This window comes from Bos indicus x Bos taurus, chromosome 17, assembly GCF_003369695.1.
Source record: "Bos indicus x Bos taurus breed Angus x Brahman F1 hybrid chromosome 17, Bos_hybrid_MaternalHap_v2.0, whole genome shotgun sequence".
Lineage (NCBI taxonomy): Eukaryota > Metazoa > Chordata > Mammalia > Artiodactyla > Bovidae > Bos > Bos indicus x Bos taurus.
This window is the reverse complement of record NC_040092.1, coordinates 3,280,604-3,306,678: the sequence shown is the minus strand read 5'-3', so window position 1 is coordinate 3,306,678 and position 26,075 is coordinate 3,280,604. Positions and strand designations below refer to the sequence as shown.

The following is a 26,075-nucleotide window of genomic DNA, read 5'->3' as shown; positions in this document are numbered from 1 at the left end:
TTAAAAACAAATTTTGAAAGTTGGTTTACAATGTTATATTAGTTTCAGGAATACAGCAAAGTAATTCGGTTATATATATATATATATGTATGTATGTATGTGTATTCTTTTCCAGATTCCTTTCCATTATAGATATTACAAGATACTGAATGTAGTTCCCTGTCCTGTACAGGGAACTTATTACTTATCTAGTAATAGTAGTGTGTATCTGCTAATCCTAAACTCCTAATTTATCCCTGCCCCCCCCCCACACTTTCCCCTTTGATAACCATAATACTATTTTCTATATTGGTTGTGAGTCTGTTTCTGTTTAGTAAATAAGTTCTTTTTTTTTTTTTTTTAAGATTCCACAAATAAGTGATGTCACTTTTTGTCTTTCTCTGTCTTACTTTACTTAGTATGATAGTCTCCAGGTCCACGCATGTGTTGCAGATGGCTTCATTCACTCTTTTTTGTGGCTGAGTAATACTCCACTGTGTACACACATATATATTCCTTATCTTCTTTACCCATTCCTCTGTCGACAGACACTCAGGCTGCTTCTATGTCTGGCTGTTGTGACCAGCGCCGCTGTGAACACTGGGGCACCCATACCATTTTGAATTAGAGTTTGTCTTTTCCGTTGTGTAACGAGCTTTTAAAATTTACTTAGTTGCCGCCCACAGGATCTTCACTGCATCATGTGTGATCTCTTGTTGAGGTGCAGACTCCCAAGTTGTGTGATCTCTTACTGAGGTGCACAGACTCAAGTTGTATGATCTCTTGCTGAGGTGCACAGACTCCCAAGTTGTGTGATCTTTTGTTGAGGTGCAGAGACTCCCAAGTTGTGTGATCTCTTGTTGAGGTGCAGAGACTCCCAAGTTGTGTGATCTCTTGCTGAGGTGCACAGACTCCCAAGTTGTGTGATCTCTTGTTGAGGTGCACAGAGTCTCAAGTTGTGTAATCTTTTGTTGATGTGCAGACTCCCAAATTGTGTGATCTCTTACTGAGGTGCACAGACTCCCAAGTTGTGTGATCTTTTGTTGAGGTGCAGAGACTCCCAAGTTGTGTGATCTCTTGTTGAGGTGCAGAGACTCCCAAGTTGTGTGATCTCTTGTTGAGGTGCACAGACTCCCAAGTTGTGTGATCTCTTGCTGAGGTGCACAGACTCTCAAGTTGTGTGATCTCTTGTTGAGGTGCACAGAGTCTCAAGTTGTGTAATCTTTTGTTGACGTGCAGACTCCCAAATTGTGTGATCTCTTACTGAGGTGCACAGACTCCCAAGTTGTGTGATCTCTTGTTGAGGTGCAGAGACTCCCAAGTTGTGTGATCTCTTGTTGAGGTGCACAGACTCCCAAGTTGTGTGATCTCTTGTTGAGGTGCACAGACTCCCAAGTTGTGTGATCTCTGGTTGAGGTGCACAGACTCTCAAGTTGTGTGATCTCTTGTTGAGGTGCACAGACTCCCAAGTTGTGTGATCTCTTGTTGAGGTGCAGAGACTCCCAAGTTGTGTGATCTCTTGTTGAGGTGCAGAGACTCCCAAGTTGTGTGATCTCTTGTTGAGGTGCACAGACTCCCAAGTTGTGTGATCTCTTGTTGAGGTGCACAGACTCCCAAGTTGTGTGATCTCTTACTGAGGTGCACAGACTCTCAAGTTGTGTGATCTCTTGTTGAGGTGCACAGACTCCCAAGTTGTGTGATCTCTTGTTGAGGTGCACAGACTCTCAAGTTGTGTGATCTCTTGTTGAGGTGCACAGACTCCCAAGTTGTGTGATCTCTTGTTGAGGTGCACAGACTCCCAAGTTGTGTGATCTCTTACTGAGGTGCAGACTCCCAAGTTGTGGCACTCGGGCTCTGCAGCGTGTGGGATTTCAGTGCCCTGACCAGGGTTTGAACGCGCGTCCCTTGCACGGCAAGACCAATTCTTAACCATGGACCACCGGGGAAGTCCCTTCCGTTGTGTCACTTTTGACGAGGCCCTTAACCTCGCTAAGCCTTCATTTCTTTGCTCCTCAAAGGGAGGATCATTGCTGTGTCTTCAGGTAGTCTGAGGGTAAGTAATGACCATTGGCAGGGGCGTCCAGCAGTGGAGATGGCCACTGTAGAGGGCAGTGCCACCAAGCGCCCAGGTGTCAAGCTAGCCAGGTGGCTCTTGCTGGGAATCTGCCATTTTCCCAGGACCATTCTGTGAGACTGCCTGAGGTAAAAAGGGTGTTCTAAACATTTCTGCTTTTTAAGATGAAAACCTTTATTGTTTTGTAAAAAGATTGAATGGAAAAAAGAAAAGTGCAAACCATACTGGGAAATGAACAAAATGGAGAAAAATCTCAACTGTACTAACCTAGAAATGATCACAGTTAAATCTTTACTGAACAGCATCGCAAACATTAATTTATGCATACAGATGCATTTTTTTTTTTTTTTTTTTCAGATGCATTTTTATATGTAATTTCACACTACTGGAAAATTCACAATATTCAATATTGAAACTGGTTCATTAAATTCAACACGTTGCAGACATTCTGAGCCAAAAAATATGCATCACTGTTTATTATGGAAGCTATCCTATATGTTTCACGCATGTGTATCTAACACACTTATACCATACATAGCCCCACGTTCTTATCACTCACCTTCCAACAATTATCAATTCATGGCCAGTCGTATTTCACCTCATCCCATCTTCTGGTAACCCTCCATTATTATTATTTTTATTGTGATAGATGCACATGACACAAAATTCACCATTAGTGACACTTAGCACACTCACAGCATCGTGCAGCCGTCACCTCTAATTCCAGAACACTTTCATCATCCCCAAGAGGAAGCCCCATGCCCATTAGCGCTCACTCCCTGTTCCCCACCTCCCTCTGCTCCTGGGAACCACTAATCTGCTTCCCCACTGTTATTTTAAACCAAACCCCATCTGCAAATATTTCACATGTCTCTCTAAAACCCAAGGACTCAGCGCTTCCCTGGCAATCCAGTGGTTAAGACTCCAGACTTCCACTGCAGGGGACGAAGTTTCAATCCCTGGTCTAAGATCCCACGTGCTTCACAGTGTGGCCAACAAGTAAATGAATAATCAAAATACAAGGACTCTTAAAAGCATCCATTCGAGGCCACTGTCACACCTGAATCAGCAATTCTTTCATCTTGTCACCTGTTCGGGTATCTAATTACAGTGTCTTTTTTCTTTCTTTGGCTGAACCCTGTGACACGTGGGATCTTAGTTCCCTGATCAGGGATCGAACCTGCACCCCCTGCATTGAAAGGCACGGTCGTTAACCACTGGACCACCAGGGAAGTCCCTGTAATGTCATTTTTAATAGTGCGTGATATCCATGGGGTGGATATAGCACAATTTAATCAAACATTTTCTTAACCATTCGGGTTGCTTGCCGTGTTTCCTTATTATCCAAAAAAAGCACTGGGACAAGCATTTCTGTGCTCGCTTTCTCTTTTCTTTGGCTGTGGTGTGGTTATTTCCTAAGGGTAAATTCTTAGAGAAAGGATTACTGGGTTGAATGCACACTTTCCATTTTGATACTTGGAGAGTTATAAAGGTTGTTCCAGCAAACACTGCCTCAGCAGAAAGTGCACAGCATGGCTAAGGGAAGGTAAACCCACAAATACCCTCGCGTGAGCCTTGGCCATCATAACTTATCCAGAAGGGCCTATGGTTGTCCATTTTTATGGAAATGCCCCCATTGCACCGGGCTCAGGGTCTCCCAGATGCGATCACAGCTCACGGCCATCAACTGATACCCACACTCAGGAGAAAAATGCCAGGGCGCCCCTGCGGCCACAGCCCAGGCAGCCCATCCGCGGAGGGAGGCAGGAGCTGTCCTGGAGAGGGATGAATTCAGGAGGCCCCAAGGGCAGAGACAGGCTGGTTCGCAAACACGCCCGTCAGGCTGGAAGCTGGGGACGCTTGGAGGAAATCCACACTCTCCTGTGGAGAAGAGGAAGGAAGGGGGAACCGGTGGGAAAAATCATCCTCCGCTCTTGCTTCAACTTGACTCTCTGTGCCATTAAAACATGGCAGGAAAGGCAGCTTGAAAGAAGCAATGAAAACACTGCCGTGATCCAGCCATCGCCACTCCCTCCCAGCTCCCCGCACACATCCCCGCACAGCGAGCCGAGCTCTCCTCCCCTTAGCATTACAGCATCCGTGTTCCGGGCCAGTGTTCGGCAGCCTCGCCTGTCCCCTTTTCACACCTGGCTTCTGTTCTGTGCAGAGCCGGTGCCCCAGCTTCCTCATCCCGCCGTCCTTCGGCTGGACGCTCGGGCTTCTTACGGCTCCAGCCTGCTGCACAGGTGACGGCCTGCGGACCCTGTCTCTCTTGCAGCTCCCTCTCTTTGCTGACGCCTCCCTAGGAAACGTCGTGCTGGGTACTGGTGCGATGGTGTCGTGGGTCTTGACTCCCCTCTCCTCTGGCCTTGTTTCCAAGAAGGATATGAGTTCCGCTGACCCAGAGAGCACAGGTTCGTCAGGCGTTAGTCAAGCAGCACGACGTGCGTGTGCATCATCTAGAGATGCTCAGGCACTGTGGACGAGTGATCAAACCTTTTCTCACATGGAATACGTGACCACTAACAGCTTGGTGGTGTGGCCCGTGGGTTCTGATCAAATCTTTTCTAGCATGGAATACGTGACCACTAACAGCTTGGTGGTGTGGCCTGTGGGTTCTTTGAGGACCAGTACGACCTTCTGCAGGGCTTCCCAGGTGGCTCAGTGGGTAAAGAACCTGCCTGCCATGCAGGAGATGCAGGAGATATGGGCTCGATTCCTGGGTCAGGAAGATCCCCTGGAGGAGGGCAAGGCAACCCACTCCAATATTCTTGCTTGGAGAGTCCCACAGACAGAGGAGCCTGGTGCGCTACGGTTCATGGGGTGGCAAAGAGTCGGACACGACTGAAGTGACTGGACACCTAGGACCTTCTACTCCCTCTCTGTGCCTGTGGTCAGCACGTCCCACAGACATTTGACAGTGCTTCTGAAAGGCAGCCTCAGGCGGCCCTGCCCCCTTCCAGCCTCTGCCGTCCGGGCCTCCCTGCACCTCCAGGGCTGCGCTTGCAGCTACGCGAGCTGGACAGATGAGACTCTGAGTAACAGGGACCCACGCCTGTCCTTCCCTGAAAGAGCGCCAGAAAAAACAGGAAGCACTTTAAACCAAAAGAATAGTTAATTATTTTTGGCGGTGCTGGGTCTTTGTTGCTGCGAGTGGCCTTTCTGTAGCTGCGGTGAGTGAGGGCTGCTCTTTGTTGCGGAGCTCGGGCGTCTCACTGCAGTGGCTTCTCTTGTGGCTCCCAGGCTCTAGAGCATACAGGCTCAGTAGTTGTGATGCACGGGCTTAGTTGCCCCAAGGCATGTGGAATCTCCCCGGACCAGGATTTGAACCCGTGTCCCATGTATTGGCAGAAGGATTCTTATCCACTGGACCACCAGGGAAGTCCAGGAAGCACTTTTTAAATTTTTTTTTTTTTAAAGATGGAGCATTTAAAAAATCTTTATTGAATTTGTGACAATACTTCTTGTTTTTTGGCTTCTTGGTCATGAGACATGTAGGATCTTACCTCCTTGATCCATGATCAAACCTGTAGTCCCTGAATTGGAAGGTGAAGTCTTAACCACTGGATCACCTCAGAAGTCCCAGGAAACACTTTTTTCCCCCAGTTTCTTTGCAGAATGAAGTAGCAATAGACTCGAAGGGACAGAGGAGGGCTCAGTCTCGAGCTTGGGTGATGGGGCGCCTTTGCTGATAGGTGCCCCGCCCGACGCCCCCTGCCCAGCCCTGCCCTTTGCTTCTCCTCCCCTCACGTCTGGTCTAGCTCTTGTTACACAGAAACCAGCCCATCCCCCTTGCTTCAGACGCGCTTCCTGCTCTTCCGTATTCCTCGGCTCATTATTTTCCCTCTTACATAGTATTTCATGTGTGCCAGTCAGATTCTCAATTTAATACGAAGCGAAAACCCTTAATCTGTCCATAGTCTATTTAAAACCAAATGAAGGTGCCCGAACCACATGATTGCTCGGGCTGAGAGCTCAGTCCGCTTGGGGCTCAGAGGCCCCAGCCAGCAGAAAGGCACGGTTATTTAGTTTATTTTAAAAACTGCGAGTCGTCCAGTGCCGTTTTTCTCATTGCCAGTGCCAGTCCTTTTGCAATAAATGTGCTGCAGTGATCCATCTCCTCTCGGAAAATGGCCAAGCGGTTGTCCAGAGCAGGTCCTAGGGCACATTCGGTCACCAGTGAGCGGCGGGGCTGCTAAAACTCTGAGCAGCGCGCTGTCCTCGGCGCAGCCCCTGCGGAGTCGCGACTCGTCACTTGTGAGATGGGGACACGCCACACACTTGTGACTCTGCCATTTCCCACAGCCCGCTGCAGTGCGCTCAGGCCACTGAAATACCGTTAAGCCCTTTTGATTTAATCCCCTTGGCATTTGTGGATCTGACTTCTGTCAGACCACTGCGTTTCAAGCAACCCAAAAGTAAATGCCGTGTCCCAATTTTATTTTAATATTAAAAATGGAGTTTTCTTGTCCCACTAATACACACGGGGAAGGAGTAGTGAAAGTCGTGCTCACAGTGGGAAGCAGCGGCCCCTGCCCACAGCCTTCCATCATTCCTGCGTCATGGTCCCACCACACACTGAATCATTTGTCCTTGGGCTCAGGCCCCAACCCGAGTTGTGGGTGTGGAGAGGCCGGTCTTGGGGGTTTCCTGGCCAGGGTACCCACTGTCCACCTCTCCACTGAAGGCTGCGCTCCTCAGACACACGCCTCTTGGTGTCTCTGTGTGTAAGGTGACTGCAGGTGGGCCGGAGCATTCTGTCCTGGGGCCAACCGGAGGGAGACAGACCCATTAAGGAGCACACCCCGTTTCTTCTCCCTGCACCCCACCGCCGAGGCTGACCCCGGGCGGTGCTGGGTCTGGTGCAGGCACGGCCGGGGCAGCGGCTCAGTGAGTCATGAATGGTCTGCTGAGAGGAAGGTGCTTTACCCCTGTTCACAGGGGCGACCTCAGCCCCTTGCCCGAGATCTCTGTTAGGAAGTGGAGATGCTTTGTTCAACATCTGTCCGTTCAGCTAGATTGCTGGCTGCCAGGAACGTGCAGAGCGCCGGGCCTGCCACAGTAGGTGCCCAGGATTTGAATGAGTGTGTGAGCAGTGGTGCTGAAATCCCGATGTAGAGTTTTGCAGCTCGGAGCTGTGCTTTGCCACATTCCCTGGATGAGGACCCAGTGAAGAGCAGGAGCAGAAAGCGTCGTTTTGCTTGCTGCCTGGTGGGGGAAGCCAGGAACAGGGAACTCTGCTTAGACGCTGGCCCTGGAGCTTGAAGGAGTCACTGCAGCTTCCCCAGAGCCCAGGCATGCTCCCGCCTTCTTGGGATCACCTCTGTTCTATTGCATTGAGCCTCGGGGAGAGGGAAATGGGCCATGTGAGTGGGATTTTCATTGGCCATCGTGATGGTGTCCTTTTGCCTAAAAGCAGCTAAAGAAGATAATCTACAATCACAAATTGAATTCTATCTGAAGAACACCTCTGCCTCACGCAACAGTCAGTCCTGGCCAGTTAGGGGGGGATGCCCTGGGGAACCTGAATGGTGGTCCCGAGCGTCATGACCGGCACGGTAGCCTCATGTGGGCTGATGGTGGGGGGGCGGGTAGGGTCTTCTTAGTGAGGGAATGTGGGGCCTTCCCAGGGCACAACGGGACCTTCAGCAGGCCAGGTGGGAGATCTGACCACGTGAAGGTGCTGGTCTTGTGGCCTCAGAGGCTTGCAGCAGCTGCCCCAGCTGCAGGGTGTGGAGCGCAGGGTTTCTCGGTGGACAGCCTTTCTCTGTCTCTCTCTTTATTTTAAAAGTTAGCTTTCATTTTTTAAGATTGAGGTATCATTTTTTTAAAATATGTATTTATTTTTATTTGTCTGTGTCTGGTCTCAGTTACCGCACGCAGGATCTTTCGTTGTGGCGCATGGACCCTCTACTTGTGACGTGCAGGCTCAGTGGTTTGGGTGCATGGGCCAGCATGTGGGATCCCAGTTCTCCGACCAGGGATTGAACCCAAGTCCCGCAAATTCTTAACCACTGGAGAACCAGATCAGATCAGATCAGTTGCTCAGTCGTGTCCTACTCTTTGTGACCCCATGAATCGCAGCACGCCAGGCCTCCCTGTCCATCACCAACTCCCGGAGTTCACTGAGACTCACGTCCATCAAGTCATTGATGCCATCCAGCCATCTCATCCTCTGTCGTCCCCTTCTCCCCTTGCCCCCAATCCCTCCCAGCATCGGAGTCTTTTCCAATGAGTCAACTCTTCGCATGAGGTAGCCAAAGTACTGGAGTCTCAGCTTTAGCATCATTCCTTCCAAAGAAATCCCAGGGCTGATCTCCTTCAGAATGGACTGGTTGGATCTCCCTGCAGTCCAAGGGACTCTCAAGAGTCTTCTCCAACACTACAGTTCAAAAACATCAATTCTTTGGCGCTCAGCCTTCTTGACAGTCCAACTCTCACATCCATACATGACCACAGGAAAAACCATAGCCTTGACTAGACGAACCTTTGTTGGCAAAGTAATGTCTCTGCTTTTGAATATGCTATCTCGGTTGGTCATAACTTTCCTTCCAAGGAGTAAGCGTCTTTTAATTTCATGGCTGCAGTCACCATCTGTAGTGATTTTGGAGCCCAGAAAAATAAAGTCTGACACTGTTTCCACTGTTTCCCCATCTATTTCCCATGAAGTGATGGGACCGGATGCCATGATCTTCGTTTTCTGAATGTTGAGCTTTAAGCCAACTTTTTCACTCTCCACTTTCACTTTCATCAAGAGGCTTTTGAGTTCCTCTTCACTTTCTGCCATAAGGGTGGTGTCATCCGCATATCTGAGGTTATTGATATTTCTCCCGGCAGTCTTGATTCCAGCTTGTGTTTCTTCCAGTCCAGCGTTTCTCATGATGTACTCTGCATATAAGTTAAATAACCAGGGTGATAATATACAGCCTTGACATATTCCTTTTCCTATTTGGAATCAGTCTGTTGTGCCATGTCCAGTTCTAACTGTTGCTTCCTGACCTGCATACAAATTTCTCAAGAGGCAGATCAGGTGGTCTGGTATTCCCATCTCTTTCAGAATTTTCCACAGTTTATTGTGACCCACACAGTCAAAGGCTTTGGCATAGTCAATAAAGCAGAAATAGATGTTTTTCTGGAACTCTCTTGCTTTTTCCATGATCCAGCGGATGTTGGCAATTTGATCTCTGGTTCCTCTGCCTTTTCTAAAACCAGCTTGAACATCAGGAAGTTCAATGGCATCACCGACTTGATGGACATGAGTTTGAGTAGACTCCGGGAGTTGGTGATGGACAGGGAGGCCTGGTGTGCTGCAGTCCACGGGATTGAGTCAGACACGACTAAGCGACTGAAGTGAACTGAACTGATTATGCTCAGTAACAGCATTAAAACAAACATGTATTGAACACCAAAGAGAATGGTTGTCCATCAAATCGTGACGCTGTACACCTTAAACTTACAGAATGCTGTATGTCAACGATATCAATAAAACTGGGAGAAGAAAATAAAACACATAAATGTGTTCTCTTTGTCCATCACCCATCCATCACCAACTCCCGGAGCCTACTCACACTCATGTCCATCGAGTCGGTGATGCCATCCAGCCATCTCATCCTCTGTCGTTCCCTTCTACTCCCACCTTCAATCTTTCCCAGCATCAGGTTCTTTTCAAATGAGTCCGTTCTTCATGTCAGGTGACCAAAGTATTGGAGTTTCAGCTTCAACATCAGTCCTTCCAATGAATATTCAGGACTGATTTCCATTAGGATTGACTGGTTGGATTTCCTTGCAGTCCAAGGGACTCTCAAAGAGTCTTCTCCAACACCACAGTTGAAAAGCATCAATTCTCTGGTGCTTAGCTTTCTTTATAGTCCAACTCTCACATCCATACATGACTACTGGAAAAATAGGCATGTCATAACTACCTATGGGCTTCCCAGGTCACGCTGGTGGTAAAGAATCTGCCTGCCAATGCAGGAGACATAAGAGATCCAGGTTCAATTCCTGGATCAGGAAGACCCCCTGGAGAAGGAAATGGCAACCCACTCCAGTATTCTTGCCTGGAGAATTCCATGGACAGAGGAGCCTGGCAGGCCACAGTCCATGCAGTCGAAGAGAATCAGACACAACCGAGGGTCTGAGCATAACTGCCTGTATTTAAACTGTACAATTTGGTAAGTTTGAGGTAAGTACATATCTATGAAACCACCACCTCAGTCAAGATTAGGGACATATCCACCACCCCAAATTGCCCTGTGTCCAGCCCCTCCGGCCTCCCCAGGCCACACTGACCTGCTTCCAGGCACAGTAACGTTTGCGTTTTCTGGAAGTGTGTGCAGGTGGACTTGTACAGTAAGTCTCTTCTTCCTCTCCGTTTGGCCTCTTTCACCCAGTGTAACTGTTTTGAAATTCACTCACGCTGTGCGCGTGTCACTGGTTTCCCCTGGAGATGTGCTGCAGCTTACCCACTGCCTCCTGCCTCAGGGTGTTGCCAGGTTCTGGCTGCTGCAGGTAGAGCCGCTATGAACATTCCTGTCCAAGCATTTGCGTGGACATGTGCCTCCCTTTCTCTTGGGTAAATACCCAGGGGTGGCATGCCTGGGTCAGAGGGTAGATGGATGTTTAACTCTCTAAGTAGTTGCCAAATTGTCTTCCAAAGTGATTCTACGATTTTATACGCCCACCAGCAGTGTGGGGGAGTCCAGGCTCAGGGAGACCAAGTCAGCCTACCCAGGAAAATCAGAGGAAGTGTTCAAGTCAGGTTTTCTTGATGAACACACTCATTTCGCCATTTTTTAAGTTATTTTTTTTTAATTTCTGTATTTATTTTTGGCTGCACTGTGTCTTCGTTGCTACGCACAGTCTTTCTCTAGTGCAGTGAATGGGAGCTACTGTTCACTGCGGTGCGGGGGCTTCTCTGGTTGTGGAGCGCATGCTCTAGGCATTCAGGCTCAGTAATTGTGGCCCAAGAGCTTAGTTGCTCTGTGGCAAGTGGTGGAATCTTCCTGGACCAGGGATCAAACCCATGTCCCCTTCACTGGCAGGTGGATTCTTAACCATTGGACCCCCAAGGAAGCCTTCCTTTTGCCTTTTAAAAATGACTGGACATTTTTCTCAGGCATCACAGCATTTTATATGTCCTCTTTGCTTCAAAGAACAGGGGGCCTGTGCACAGATCACATTCATTGGGACCCCTAGTGTGGAGCGGGATCAGGAAGGTCACTGTAGATACAGGCTGCTCCTCTTTTCTTTCTGCTGGGGCCTGAAACGCCACATCTTAAAGTAGACAAATAGCTCTGCAATACCCCTAATACTGTCGCTCCCAAAATATGACTGATCGTGTAAGATCTTTGCCTTAGGGAATGTTTGAGCGAGAATGCAATTCACGGAGATTCGTTATTTTTGGAAATAGAAAAACCATGACACCTTGATGCAAAACATGCCTTTTCTCAACCTGGTGTCCCTTGCTGACCCTGTCCCTGGGACCCAGAAGCTTCCCAGAGCCCTGCTACTTAGGTCAGCCAGGAAGTGCTGGAGCAGACCACCCTGTCTGAGAAATGAAGGTGGTCACTCAGGACTGTGCTAAGGGAAAGTGATCCCCACGACGTGAGACCTGCAGAATGACTGCTTCCTCCCACAAAGAGGCCTCAGAAACAGCAGTTTTTGCAGACCATGTTTGTCCTTTGATGAGTTTTAATCATAGATCTGGAGCAGGCAGTGCCTTCTGAGTTAGAAAACTTGCTTTCTTGCTAAATTTTATGGAGATCAGTATATTTTAAGTTATTATACAACAAATGCTTACTGCACATCTCTCTGTGCCAGACAGTGTTGGAGATAAAGATTGAGTGGAAAACAGAACCAGTCTGTGCAGCCAGGGACCTCACTGCCTGCTGGGAGAGGGCAGACAGAGCCACAGACAGTCACGGTGGATTGTGTCTGACACTTGACCGGGACAAAGCAAGCACAGTGAAAGGCAACTAACCCAGTCTGGATGGTCAGGGAAGGCTCCCTGGAGGAGGGGATGCATAAGCCAAGACCCAGAGGGCTGATGGTGAGTGGAGTGCAGTGAAAGTGAGACTCCGAGGGGGCAGAGAGCACGGTGGTCCTGAGCTGAAGACAGTTCTTGGTGGTGGGGGCGGGGGTAGGGGGCAGGAGCAGGGAGAAGTGGGGAGGTGAGGACGTCCCAAGATGAGGCTGGAGAGACCAGCCCGGGCCAGATCCTGGGCTGTGAAAGGCCTTCCCAGCCAGGCTGGATTCCCAAGGGCTGCCAGTGGGTGCCTCAGCTCTGCTTCTCTGGCAGCAGGTGGAGAATGCATCAGAGTGAGGCTGGACGGTGGGTGGCAGAGGGGCCGGTGGGTCCAGGTGGCAAGTGATGCCAGCCGGGGGTGGTGGCTGTGGGGAAGGAGAAGAGTACTGGGATCTGAGAGAGCCTCGGGGCAAAGCCGGGCTCTGTGTCCTGCCTGCTCCTCGTGGTGTGTGAGGTGCCAGAACCCAACTGAACCGGGATCCTGGCTGTGCCACCTTCTAGCCACATGACCCAAGACAAATGATCTAACCCAACCCCCTCCCAGAGTAGGAGATGGCACCCCACTCTGGTGTTCTTGCCTGGAAAATTGCATGGACGGAGGAGCCTGGCGGGCTGTAGTCTGTGAGGCCACAGAGAGGAGGACACGACCGAGAGGCTAAGCAGCAGAACTCCGTTCCCAGTCAGCCCATTCCTTTATTTTGAAGAATCGGCTTCTTATGAGGACATGTAAAGTGCCAGCACTGCCTGGCCCACGTGGCACCAGTACCTGCGACAGTGGTGATGGTGGGGGGGAGTTCGATTGGCTGCAGGGTGTCCTGCGGGTTAGGAAAGGGGAGGGGAAGGCGTCCTGCCGGGCCCTGAGGGTTTCCCATTTCCCTGGTGTCCCATCAGTCCCTCTGGAATTGCTGCTGGGGCACAGGGTGCAGGGTCCAACCCGGTTCCCAGGGAGCCTCGTCCTGCAAGGATAACCTTCAGCAGGGAGCCCCCGGGCCTCTGCTGCGTGGCGAGCGAGTGGTGGCCATGTGCCCAGAGCAGGTCCTGGGCTGCAAGCACTCAGCGTCCTCTTTCCAAAGGCCAAACATGCTCTCGGGTGGCTGACAGAACAGCCAAGGCCTTTGGTGTGATTGGCTCTGACAGACTCCAAGAGGAGCTTAAAACAAGTCTGCAAGCTCAGGCTTGCAGAGCTCCTGCAATGACACGTCCCCTTTCATGTAAAAGTAGATTAGCCCTGTGGATCCAGCATAATGAGTCTCTAATGCCGGGGACTGTGGTAATTAATAAGTTGTAAACGTTGACTTTTGATTCAAGGCTTCTTGGGGAGGGGGTGAGCAATTAATTTTAATAGCTTTGTACAAATTTACATGAGATATCATAAAAGGGTGAAAAAAAAAGGCTCGACATCAGCTCGTTGAGAGGTATTGAACTCTGCTGGCCGCCTCAGAGTCCTCACCATGCAGGAAGAGTGAACGTGAGGGGGTGCTCCTGGGGCTGGTGCAGCAGCTTCGGACTGTGGCAGCCTCTTGAGCGAGCCACAGCCTGAAGGGAGGCTCCGGGAGCGTCCACTGCGCCGTCTCTGAGGTGCACCCTGCAGGCCTCAGGGAGAGGTTCTGAAAGGAAGCCCAGCGCTGACCAGAGGGGAGGCCCTGAGTCTGGCAAGCCCATGGGGACCGCATCCTCGGCAGATGCAAAAGTCAGGATTTCTGGGCTGTGAGATCAGCCCTCTCTTAGAAACGACCTGGCCCATCTTCTTTCCAGACTGCACGTCTTCCACTGTTTCCAGGGGCCAGTAGCCAACACACATGGGCGAGGTTTCCTTTCCATTGACCTCACCAACTCAGGTCAGATACTGCAGAGAGAAAAGATCAACCTACAGAGCACACAAATATCAGGAGAAAAACACAGAAGAGCCCCTGGGACCACCTGGTGCCACTCTGAGGGGTTCAGCACTTGGAACAGGCATTTGTTTGGGCTCCCCAGGCCCCTGGAGAACCCTAAGGGGAGAGAAACGTTTGACTGGAGGTGGTTTGGGTGCAGCCCTTCCGGAAGGCAGCCCCACAGACCAGAATTCTGATGGACAAACCTCAGTACTAACCCCGAGAACACAGAGCACAGCAAGATTTCCTTTCCTTGAGATTGTTTCTCTGTAACAGCTTTGCCTCCTCCTCCAGTGGAAACTCTGTTCCCGTTTTAGAGTGTAGCTTAATTTGACTTTGTGCGGGTTGTTTGAGGGTGGGAGGGATGTGAATCTTGTGCCCTTCTCCACACACGCAACCCTGGCAGTCGTCCGAAAGAAACCGAGGTGGTGGGGGTGACTCTGTACCCCTGGTCCAAGGCGGTCGGGCTGCAGGAAGATGATGTGGGCTCCTAGGGTTGGCAGACGCAGAACGTTTCGTTGTAGGTGTCCATAGGTGGTGGGCTCCGTGGGCTGGAGGTGAAGCTGGCTGGGTGACACGCAGGGCTTATTGTCAGGTTTGAGCCTCAGCCTGCGGGCGTTCCCAGGTCAGGAAAGACTTTGGATATGTAGCCCCACGTGACCCTGCTGTTGAGCCCCAGTTTTTAGGGAGAGAGAGAAAGGAGGGATGGCAAAGATTGGACAGGGTGAAACGGCGTCACCCGTTCTGTACAAGTTTTAGCTGCTTGCCTGGTTTGCACACATACGTGACCGTGATGGGTTTGAGGGGGAGGCCGAAAGAACAAAGCCAGAGTGCGCTTGTTAGTCCTGAGGCTTCAGGATCTGCCCGTGGGAGCTGGATTTGGAGCGTGTGTATTTATGTGTTTCCCGCAGTTTCCACAGCTGTTTGCTCTTACAGCTTGTGTGCTGGTAGCTTTCAGGTCATACAAAATAGCAAGACTGTCAGCAAAACGCAAAAACCAACCCTAAAGGAAAGGGCAAAGTGCATTTTGCTAAAGAGAGAGGGAGAGAGTTGGGGGAAGACTTGATAGGTTATTGGTTAGTTATTTGCTTGTTTTTTTGCTTTGAGATGTAACTTCCTGAGACTGCACTGGCGAACGAGGTCTAGGGTCTTTTCAAGACCAGCAAGCTTTTGGATAAGCCATTTAAATATCAGTCAAGGGGGTTTTCTTCTGTTGTGTCTGTGCTTGCCTTGCTGCATACAATGGCTGCCCCGAAACTAAGGGGACTAAGAGCTGATGATCGGAGTTTTAAAATTAATCATTTGGCTGTGGCAGGCCTTAGTTGCGGCACGCAGGACTTTGATCTTTGCTGGTAAATGAGCTGTTCGTTACAATTGATTGTTTTCTTTTCTCTATACATGTTTGAGACACTCAGCTCATATCAGAGGAATATTCCTCTTGAATCATTTTCCTATTATGCACATATATATGTTTTAAATTAATTGATTTGGCTATGCTGAGTCTTAGTTGCGGCGTGTGGGATCTAGTTCCCTGACCAGGGATCCAGCCTGGGCTCCCTTTACTGGGAGTGCGGACCCTCAGCCAAGGGACCACGGGGAAGTGCCTGATAATTGGTTTTTAAAGTCCATTGCTTGGAAGGACTTTGACAGTCAGGGCCAGCATGATCCCCGATCCAAACACTGCCCTCACCCGGTTGTGAGACCTTACAGATACATATACCTGCCTCTTTCTGGTATCTGTGCCACAGCCCTGTCCTGTGGAAATACTTGTCGATCTTAATTCTGCTTTGTGGATAGAGAAAAGTGTATGGAACGGCAGAGTGCCTTAGCTAGCTCAGATTGGCAAGACAGAGACGGTCATGGTCGTCTCCCAGGGCTGGGCACAGGCCAGTCGGGGTTACAGAAGCCTTTGTTGTGAATGGCTTGGTTCAGAACCCAGCTAGCCTCCCTCTCTGTCCCTAGTGTGTACGTATCACCAAAGTCAGCAATAGAGTCAGAGGGCTGATGATTTAAAAAAAAAGTCTGTAAGCATTTATTAAAGCAGAAAGAAACTCAGTATTTAAGAATCATGTGTAGAAGCTTCAATCACCAGGGTTTGCATGATAAGAAATCATTTATGAATACAAGTATTTTTTCATCCACCATCTGCAGTCTCGTTTACTGAAGAAACTGAGGTTATAAACCTTCTTGCAGTTGCTTCCCGCAGACATCCACTTGCAAGCCCACGGACAAAAGTTTCCATTTGTATTTTTTAATGAATCGTCTCTCCAGGGTTTAATTAGTCATTGTGGCTATGCATGAATCATTCATAATCTGGGTTTGCCACTAGCGCATGGCAGTTAAACTCAGATGAATAGAAACAGTATTTTCCAGCAGAATGTAAAATGCTCTTTGGCCAGTTATCATTGGTTGGCAACATGTCTTATCAGGATAAACGTTGATTATTGGCAGCCGTTACATGTTTTGGTTTGGGTTCTTGTCTGTGGGGAGAAAAACAACACACAAGCCTCATGTATCTTGTTTTTCTTTTTTTTTAAATTTGTTTGTTTATTTTGGCTGCACTGGGTCTTAGTTGTGGCACTTGGGATCCTCGATCTCTGTTGCCACACGTGGGATCTAGTTTCCTGACCAGGGATTGAACCCAGGCCCTCTACTTTGGGAGCTAGGGGTCTTAGCTACTGGACCGCCAGGGAAGTCCCCTCAATTATGTTCCTCACGGCACGTTGAGAACCCAGAGTCGAACACTCCCCACCCCACCTAACATCAGAGAGGTGCCTGGAGCTCACGAGAGTAACAATAAGCACTGCCGCGTGTGCCTGCCACGTGCCTGGCATTTCTACATGCTTTATGCGTCATCCTTCAAGTAACTTGCCCACAGTCACTGAGCTAGTAAGTGGCTGAGCCTGGCTTTTGGACCCAGGTCTGGCTGTCTGCTTTTGAACTATGGTGTTGGAGAAGACTCTTAAGAGTCCCTTGGACTATAAGGAGATCCAACCAGTCCATTCTGAAGGAGATCAGTCCTGGGTGTTCTTTGGAAGGAATGATGCTAAAGCTGAAACTCCGGTACTTTGGCCACCTCATGCAAAGAGTTGACTCATTGGAAAAGTGTCTGATGCTGGGAGGGATTGGGGGCAGGAGGAAAAGGGGACGACAGAGGATGAGATGGCTGGATGGCATCACCGACTTGATGGACGTGGGTTTGGGTGAACTCTGGGAGTTGGTGATGGACAGGGAGGCCTGGCGTGCTGCCATTCATGGGGTCGAAAAGAGTTGGACACGACTGAGCGACTGAACTGAACTGAACTGAACTGGCTGTCTGTAAGTCCTCTGCCCTGTTCGGTCTACCATGCTATCTGAAAGCTTGTGTTTCAGCTAAAAGGATGATTTGAAGAAAGTGATTAAAAATCTTTCACACGATTTGGGAAAATTCATGGCCACTATTTCTTCTCTGACTGCTTCTGCCTTGCCCTCCCTCCTCTTCCTTTCGTGGGCCACGAAATACACACATTTTAGGCCCTTTGACCACCTGCCACGCAGCTTCTGGGCTTTGTTCTGTCTTCTCCATCTTTATTCTCTGGAAATCTTTGATTAACCAAGCTTTGAGTTCATTAATTCTACTTTCTGCTTACTCTTTCTGCTATGGAGCTTAGTCAATGAACACTTAATTTCAGATACTGTATTTTTAAATCCTAGAATATCCATTTGATTATTTTTATAGACTTCCAATTCTATTGAAATGCTCCATCTATGTACCCATCTTGTCCTTTCCTCTTTTTTTATTTGACTTATTAATCATCATTATTTTGAAGTTAACTTCTTGCCAGTCAAGCTGCTTAGGACACATTCAACATGCCAAGTGGCTCTACTCACTGGCTCCTGACATTTCAGCCATCTGTATTTCTGAAAGCCCACATTTCTCATCTTTGATTTCCCTAACTGCCCATGTGCTCCATGCAGGGAGAATACTAAATTTCTGAGAACTTCCCAGGAGTTGTGGGGACATGCGCCTCCAGAGTTATGGAGGTTATCTGCTTCAGTTGTCTCAGTTCAGAGCCACCTAACTGAGAGCCCCTTGGCTGGGAAGTTGAACCCTACTTGGTCAGAAGCAGGGTGATGGCATTTCAGGCTCATAACAGGGGCAGTGACAGTCTGTGCCAATGTCTTAGGAAGAGTCAAGTGGCCAGAGGGGAGGCAGAGCGCTGGCGGCAGGCTGCCGTGGTGGGCCAGGAGGAGGAGGAGGAGGAGGAAGGCTAGGTGCAGGTCCCCCGAAGGGTCAGGAGGAAAGGGTGGGCCAAGGGCTGGTGGAGCTGTGGCAGGCTGCTCGTGGGCGGGGAGGAGGGGCTGCACCATGCAAGGGCTTGGGCTTTCAGGGCCCAGCAGGGCACCGCTGGGCTGGGAGGGCAGAGGGCGGGCCTGGCTGGGGTTTACCGGCCATACCAGTAATAAAGGCGGCCTTCCCGGAGGGTCAGGAGGGGCTTACTGGTTGTCAGCAGCAGTGGCAGTCAGTCTACCCACCAGGACGAGAGTGTGTAGTGAGAAGGTCAATGCGCGAGGCCTGAGCCGCAGGGCAGAGCAGGGAAGACATCCTGCGGGCAGAAGTGTCTTCCTGCTTTTGTGGACAAGAATCCGTGGCCTGTGTTCCAGTTCTTTAGCTTTTCCAGAACCTAGAAAATAACTGAATAGAAATTTAATATCTTGCTGTATGACTTGGATCGTTTCTGTTAGTTCCAAATCTTGAATATTTGGGGGTCTTCAGTATAGACGTGGCCTATCATGTCAGTAGAGATTCTGGGCTTTGTGCTAGTGATGTGTGTGTGTGTGTGTGTGTGTGTAGAAATGGACTTCCCTCGGTCTCTCATTGGCCTCTGGGATGGTGAGGATGCAAGCATGCTGGTGATTGCTGGATATGCCATACATTAGACAAAGGAATTAAACTGAAGGAATCATTTATTACAAAATGCTCAAGAAAGTCCATTCCAAGTGAGGAAAAGCACCAAGATTTGAGACTCTCCTCAGAAGTGTCAGTATGTCCACCTGGCAGTTGTTGCATGTTTGAAAGGTAACTGGGAGGTACCCCACCCCCCTCGTCTGATGCCTGTGACCACTGAAGCAGGAAGCCCACACAACGCCGTTCTCCTGGAGCCTGACTTGTTTCTTCTTCTGTAGAATAGTACATTTATTTATTTATTAATATTTATTTATTTGACTGGGTCTTACTTGCGGCCTGCAAGGTCTCTGAGGCACTGTGGGATCTTAGTTCCGCCATCAGGGATCATACCCACATCCCCAGTGTTGGGAGGTGGCTTCTTAACCACTAGACCACCAGGAGAGTCCCCTGACTTGTTTCTTATCTTTGGATTTTGATGCTATGCTACCTTAAAGGGGAAAAATGCTCTTGGAAGTTGTTTTCAAAGGAGGAAAAGAAGATGTTAAATTAAAAGATGGTTGAGGTCGTGATTTTGCTTATTTTTAAGGTACCACGTGTGCCTTGTGATCCTTCTTGCTTGGTGTAAAAATGGAAGGAGCTCGTCCCCCCACCTTTCGGCCTGCCTCTCTCCCGTACAGCCAATGCCCACTCCTGCGCCCTTTGTGAGTGGTCAGCCCTGCGCTGACAGTCCATGAATGCTTGAGCAGAGTCCCTGCCTGCTTGGACAGCACTTATTAACCTTGACTTGAACTCATTCCATTTGGTTTTCCCCCTTCAACTGGAGCCTTTTCCAAATGGTAAAAATGAAGTTGTCTTTGGACCTGAATTAATGAGGCATAAAAGTTGTTGTTATAAAGAGAGTTAAAGCAGGAGTGGGCAGTTTAGGCCAGTGAAGGGAAGGGTCTCCTTGTCCTGGACTCCAGAAAGGCTTGAGGGAGGTCATGAAGCAGGCGGGGTCTGGGTGACTGTCCAGTCTGTGGAGTCCCCTCTGCTTGGCCAGCCAGGCTCGGTTTTCTCAGACTTGCAACCAGAGGGAGCCCCCCACCCCACGCCCACCATCTGCATGTCCCATAGGGAAGCTGAGCCTCGCTGAGCATGGAGGTGAGGGTGGTCAACGGTGGCTGTTTTTCTTGTCTGTGGCAGAGCCAGGGTTCCCCCATCGAAGTCTGGGACTTTCCTGGCCGGGAGTGAGGAGCAGTGGGAGGGATTTGAGCAGAAATGAAGAAACGTGGAAGCAGTTCCTCGTGACATCACCAGGCCCCAAGCAGCCCCATATGTTGGTTGATTGATACGCTGGCACCAAGGATATGAGGGAGGGAATTGGATTCCAGGTGAGGAGGGGACCCCTAACAGCCTTCCCTCCCTTGGTTCTGAAAGGAACTCTTAATTGGTGAACTCCTCGCATCCCCAGGGTGTATGACAGTGGGGAAACGAGGGCTTGAGCCAAGGGCCACCCAAGGGTCCCTCCCTCTCTGGATTCTGGTGAAGGGCCAGCCTTCTTTGGCCTCCATGGGGCTGGGTAGCACCCTTATGCCGGGTCAGGTTCCGGGCCATGCTCGTGCACTTTAAGAGGCTGAGCTGCGCTGTCCGCTGCCGTCCTCGTCCCGCCGCGGAGAGAGCTAGCCTTTGTCTAGCCTGCTGGGCTAGGGGAGAGCTAGTCCCTGCTTGGGACCGGGCTGGAAGCGGCGTGTCCAGACTTCCGGGGACTGGCGAGTGGCCTCGTGGGGAGCCCTTCGCTCTTGGAGAGCGGGACCCTGGGGGGCAGAGGTGGCCTCATAAGGCTGGTGGGGAGGAGGCTGGAGGAATGAGATCGCGCCGCGCCGCGCCCCTGCCGCGCTCAGGCTGACCGACCGGCGGGCGGAGCGGGGCGCGCGGCTCCTCTCGGCTCGGAGCGCTCGGGCTGGCCTCTGTCCGCGGTGCTGAAGGGGCGGCCGCGGCGGGGAGGCTGGCGCGGGGCCGCCGGGCAACACACACCCAATCCGGGGACCGCCCTCCTCCCGTGCTCGGCGCGGCGGTGGAAGCCGGCACTGCACCGAGATGGACTGAGAGCGCGGCGACGGAAAGGCGGCGGCGGTGGCGGCGGCGGCAGCAGCTACAGGAGCCCCCGCAGCCTCGGGGCCAGACCCGCTTCCACACCCAGGAACCCCTCCCTGGGGTGAGTAAGGGGCAGGCGCAGCCAGGTTGGGGCGGACGAGTACTGGAGCGTGGGGCTCTCTTGGGCTTTAAAATTTCCCTTCCCCATTGTAAATTTCTTCCAGCCCTGATCTTGAGTAACCTGCAGGGCTGACAGCTCAGATCTGTGCCCTGGTACTTCCCCAGCTCTGGGATAGAGGGCAGGTCCCTCTGCCCTCACAAGCCAGGGGACAAAGGGTTCAGCCAGAAGTCTAAAGACGGTCCCAAGGCATGTCCTCCTCCCAATCCTGGACGCAGCACACTGTATGGCACTGGGAAGGGCTGTTTGTCCAGGCTGTTGTCAGAAGGACAGCACCTTCCCCTCTCTGTCCCCGAGGGAATGGCTCTGGGCAGCCTGGCCACTGGAATTCAGCCCAGACAGAGGCCAGCCATCTTTTAGCAGGGAAAACAGGCTTGAGCCTCCACTGGGGCTGCAAGTGAGAGGTAAAGACCTTTCCCTGCCTTCCCCCGGTCTCCTGACACCTGAGCTGTTATGAGCAGGGGTTCAGGGCCAAGGGTCACAGTGCACCTGGCTGTGGCCAGTGGGCTGGACTCAGGCAGAGGAGCTCTGGAGTGGATACTGGGCAGGCACTCCCTGCTAGTGTGTGTGTGTGTGTGTGTGTGTCTATTTTCCCAGCACGCAAAGGGGATTTTAAACTCCGGTGGTGCCTGTCACAGGAAAAGCCCTTCTCCAGCCGGCCTGTGCCTCTGAGTAAGCAGTCTGAGGTCACGCTGGTCAACTACCCAGTCCGAGGAGCCCTGGGCTTCCTCCGTCCCTAAAGCTGCCCCCCGCCTCGCCGTCCGCTGGGGGGAGATGTGTTTAAACTTGATGGGTCACCTCTGCCTTCGATCCCACCAGCATTCGGTTCCCATCTCCATCACCTGGCAAGGTCAGACAGAGAGACCTCTTGATTCCTGCTGGGCGGGCTGTTGGGGGGCCTTTCCTGCCTCAAGAGAGGGCTTCGGCTGTACTGGGGAGGTGAGGGGCCGGAAGGGAAGGGGAGAAGTCTAGTTGTGCAGGATTCCAAGCTGTGTGAGGTGCTCGTTCTACCCTTGAATGGGTGGAAGTGATGGATGCAAGTGAAGCTTCTAAGTCTCGACAGGCTCGCGCTGGAGGACTGAGGTCTGTGTTTTGTTCCGACTGTCTAGCCTAGGCTGTGGGCATCAGAAACGACTCTGGTGGGCAGCTTCCTTGGATCATGGGGTGTGTGACGGTGCCGCTGAAAGAGAGGTGGAGAAGGTGTGTGAAATGATGTGCTGATTTTAGGGTCAGTGTGAGCTGCAGTGCAGCTGCAGTGTTGACAGAAATGCATGCCAAGGATGTGCTCGCATTACTTGCGTAAAGCAGACCACTGGTAGCCAGGTGCCATTTATCTCTGACCAATGTTCTGTAAGAGGAAAGGTCACCAGGGAAAGCACGATAACTGCACCTCTGGCATGTACTCAGTTTACATGATTCTTGATTGTTTTTTCCCACCCCAAAGCATTTTTGTTTTGAGTAGGTGAGTTTTTTCCTATCACGTAAACACTTTGTATTTTGGCCAGGTGAATAAACCTCTTTAGATCCAGCATAATTGTCTGGAAGGATGACTGACACATAACTGTACTTTGACATCCTTGTTTCATTAAAATACGAGGTTGAAAGTATATAATGGCTGGTCAGCTAAGCAGCAGGCCAGTGCTTCTGCTTTGGGGAAACAGGGTTATTTGAGCTTCACGTGTTGTTTGTTTTGAAAATACATTTATAGCCCCAAAGTTTTCCATATCTAGATCAAATTGAGGTATGTGTATATTTTTAGCATGCTCCACACCTGTAATGCAATCAGGCTACCTATTTTTATTCACAGTCTGAGCAACTTAAAACCTCCTCAATAATTAAGGTGGGCTCAAGTTCTCTGTAACTGAAGAAGATAACACTTGAGGGTTGACTGGATGGTGCAGTTTAGACCCAACTCTCAGTCTCTGCTCAGAAGCCCTGCACTTGGTTGTATCACATGCAAGCCTGCGTCTGTGCACATTTGTCAAATGGGTGTGAAAAGTAGGAAAGGAACCTTTCTGAATGGATTTCTCAAGGCCAAGGCAGAAAGTGAAGACACAACAATGAAACTTTATTTTGATGAAAGCAGTTGATCTTGGTTTCCCGGTGGAATGGTGTCAGGGATGGCATAACAGCTGCGTCATATAAGGGAATGAAAAGAGGCCCAGCTTTGTAGATCGAGAGAGCGGGGTTCAAGTTCCCATTTTTACCTCTTATTTATGGTATGCTGTGATGTAGCTTCTCTCAGCCTCAGTTTTGCCATTTGTAAAATAGAGAAAGTTACAGTTGCCTGGTATGTAAATTTAGCGTAGGACGGTATGAGCTCACTGTTACACCAAATAATAATGTCCATGATAATATAATATATTATTATTATATAACATCCAATAATAATAATATTCACAGTCTACCACCACTGCTTTTTTGTTTTGTTATGTCTTGGCTGCACCACGCGCCATGTAGGACCTTAGTCCCCTGACCAGGGATCGAACCCACGTGCTCTGCCTTGGAGGCAGGGAGTCTTAACCACTGGACTGCCCAGGAAGTCCCTGCTCCCGGTTAATAGGACAATGTGAGTGTGTTGAGACAGAAGTCTCCACGTGGCGATGTTCAGTCTCAAACCACGCGGGCCATGACCGGACTCAGTAGTTTGCCTTCGGGTAGCCTGGTCCCATCCTGGAGGTGGTATTCAAGGTGAGGACTGTCCCTAGGTCTGGGGACATTGGTTGGCCAGTGGTGGAGCTCAGATAAAAGGACTGTTCTCCCCAAATGCCAAAGGCCATGAGGGGGTCTCTGTCCAGAGAAGCCCCTTCCAGGAAAGGGTTTGTGGCTGCTGCTGTTCCCGAAGGCTCTCTTCTCTCTGAGACAGGGTTTTTCTCCAACAATGGTGTGTCTTCTCTTCCCACCTCTGTCCCACGTGCCCCGTGGTCACAGCAGCCGACCTGGGTGGGAGCTCACTTCAGGCCAGGCTTTCCTGCCTGCCCTCCACCCTCATGACAGCCCTGTGAGAACCATTACCACGCCTGGGGTACAAATGAGGAAACTGAGGCCTGGAGAGGTTCGATCACAGGCGCCCGAGGTCTGACCACAGCCCCCGCCTCTCCAGCACGAGGAGAAGGCCCCCGGCGAGCCAATGGCGCGGGAGGGGCTGTCATCACCAGGCTCACAGCCAGTGCCCCTCCTCACGCTGCGCTGGCAGCATCAGGCTGGCAGGAGGAGGTCTCAGCGGAAGGTCTCAGCGTCTGAGACCTTCCCTTCCCAGCCCGCCGGATCGGCTCCTCCTCACACCGGGGCAGGGCCAGGACAGCAGCGGCCGAGGCCGTGAGCAGAGCTGGGCGGGGAAGGGTCCTTGGAAATCAGCAAGACTGACCTCCCAGGATACGAAGAGCCTGAGGCACTGAGAGGGACTGACTCATCCTCGGGAGGAGGGTCTTTATTCCATTTCCCAGGGTAAAAGCCCCCCTTAACTGTCCTCTCTGGGGAGCCTGGGGTTTGCTGGTGGCTCTGTCAGAAATGGCTCCCTAAGGCCCAGGGGCCCCTATGATCCCAGAGAAGACCCGAGTGGGCAGCTCCCTCGGGTCTGGCTGCCCGGCCTGGGAAGCCGCTCCATCTGGCCTCTGCTGGCACGTGGGTGCATTTGCAGACTGCACCGATTTCCATTTTCCGGGTGATGAGGTAATTTAAAGGTTATTCAGTTGAGTTTGTTAGTTCCCCTGGCTTGAGGCCTTCCTCTGAAAACGCCTGCTGCTAATAGCCTGGGCACCAGGCATTGATATAGAAAGACGTGCTTGTTGCCCATAAACTCGAATTATTGACGAAGTGCGTGGGTCTCTCAGAGCTGCTTTGCACACATGCCCCGTCTCAACGGTGCCTTAATGAGTGTACCCACGAGCTTGCTTTTTTAATTGAATGGCATTTCATGAGGCTAAACTCACGGCAGCCTCTGCGGGCGCACTGCTCTTCCTGGGCTGCCATTATTGGCAGTCGCTGGCTCCTGGCCTCTTAAGTCTCCAGCCTTGAACCTCAGCCCCTGTGGGCCTCGACTCCTCCTCTCTTACCTCCTCCGGCCACGCTCTGTCCATTTTCCTACCGCACTTCCTCTGGCTTCCGTCCGTCCCCTCCGGCCATGCTGCCACTGCTCTGATTCAGTTCCTCATTATCTGCTGACTTTCTGCCCAAGCCTTTGACCAGCTGCCTCTCTGCTTCGGGCAGCCCCTCGTAGACGCGTCCCAGTGTGCTTCCGGCAGACTTATCTTTCAGGAACACCGGATCTGCTCTTGTCACCGCTCTCCCGACAGACATTCCCTGGCCCCTTCCTGCCTCCAGCACGAGGGCTGATGCCTCAGGCCAGCCCAGCTCCCCGCACTGCGCAGCGCAGAGCCAAGGCCTCTCGTGCAGCCCAGCCCTCCTCCTCTCCCAGGCAGTGGTCCTCCCAGGGCCTGGACATGTCTCTTCTCGCCCCCACTTTCTCCAGGCCCAGCCTCAGAGCTTCCTCCTCCAAGCTGCCCTCTCTCTCTGACTTTCCCTCCCCTGACTGGACCCAGAACACATTGGCTCCATCATCCGTTCAATCACAGGGATCAGCAGAACTTCGCTTAGGCTCAGATTTAGTGCTGGGCACCAGGGTTGCCAGAGCGAGCGGGCTTGGGTTGTATTGTGCACTGCAACCCCCCCCCCCCCCGCAAAAGATATTTTGAAGTCCTGACCCCCAGTACCTTTGGATGTGGCTTTATTTGGAAATAGGATGTTAGCAGATATAATCAACATGAGATCAAGAGGGTGGTCCCTAATATAATATGACTGGTGTCCTTACAGAAAGGGAAATTTGGACTCTCTCTCTCTCTCTCACACACACACACACACACACAAGAAGGTCATGTGAGGACGGACACAGAGGAATGCCATGTGAAGAAGGAGGCAGACACTGGAGTTATGCTGCGGCAGGGCAGGGGCTCTCAGAGGCTGGAAGAGCCAAGGGGGGATCCTTC

General features: G+C 51.0%; 1 protein-coding gene across 3 annotated transcripts in view; it reads left to right on the top strand.

Annotated features, from left to right (window-relative positions):
• The window catches only part of OSBP2 (oxysterol binding protein 2), a 123,918-nt gene that overhangs the window by 32,768 nt on the left and 65,075 nt on the right, over positions 1 to 26,075 (top strand). The window contains exon 1 of one of the 3 annotated variants that reach the window (XM_027566296.1): positions 20,176 to 21,033. The exons of the other annotated variants lie outside the window; for them this stretch is intronic. The gene's annotated coding sequence lies outside the window, so the exon portion shown is untranslated. Of the gene's footprint in view, positions 1 to 20,175; positions 21,034 to 26,075 lie in introns of those variants that run through there. 3 annotated transcript variants of the gene reach the window in all.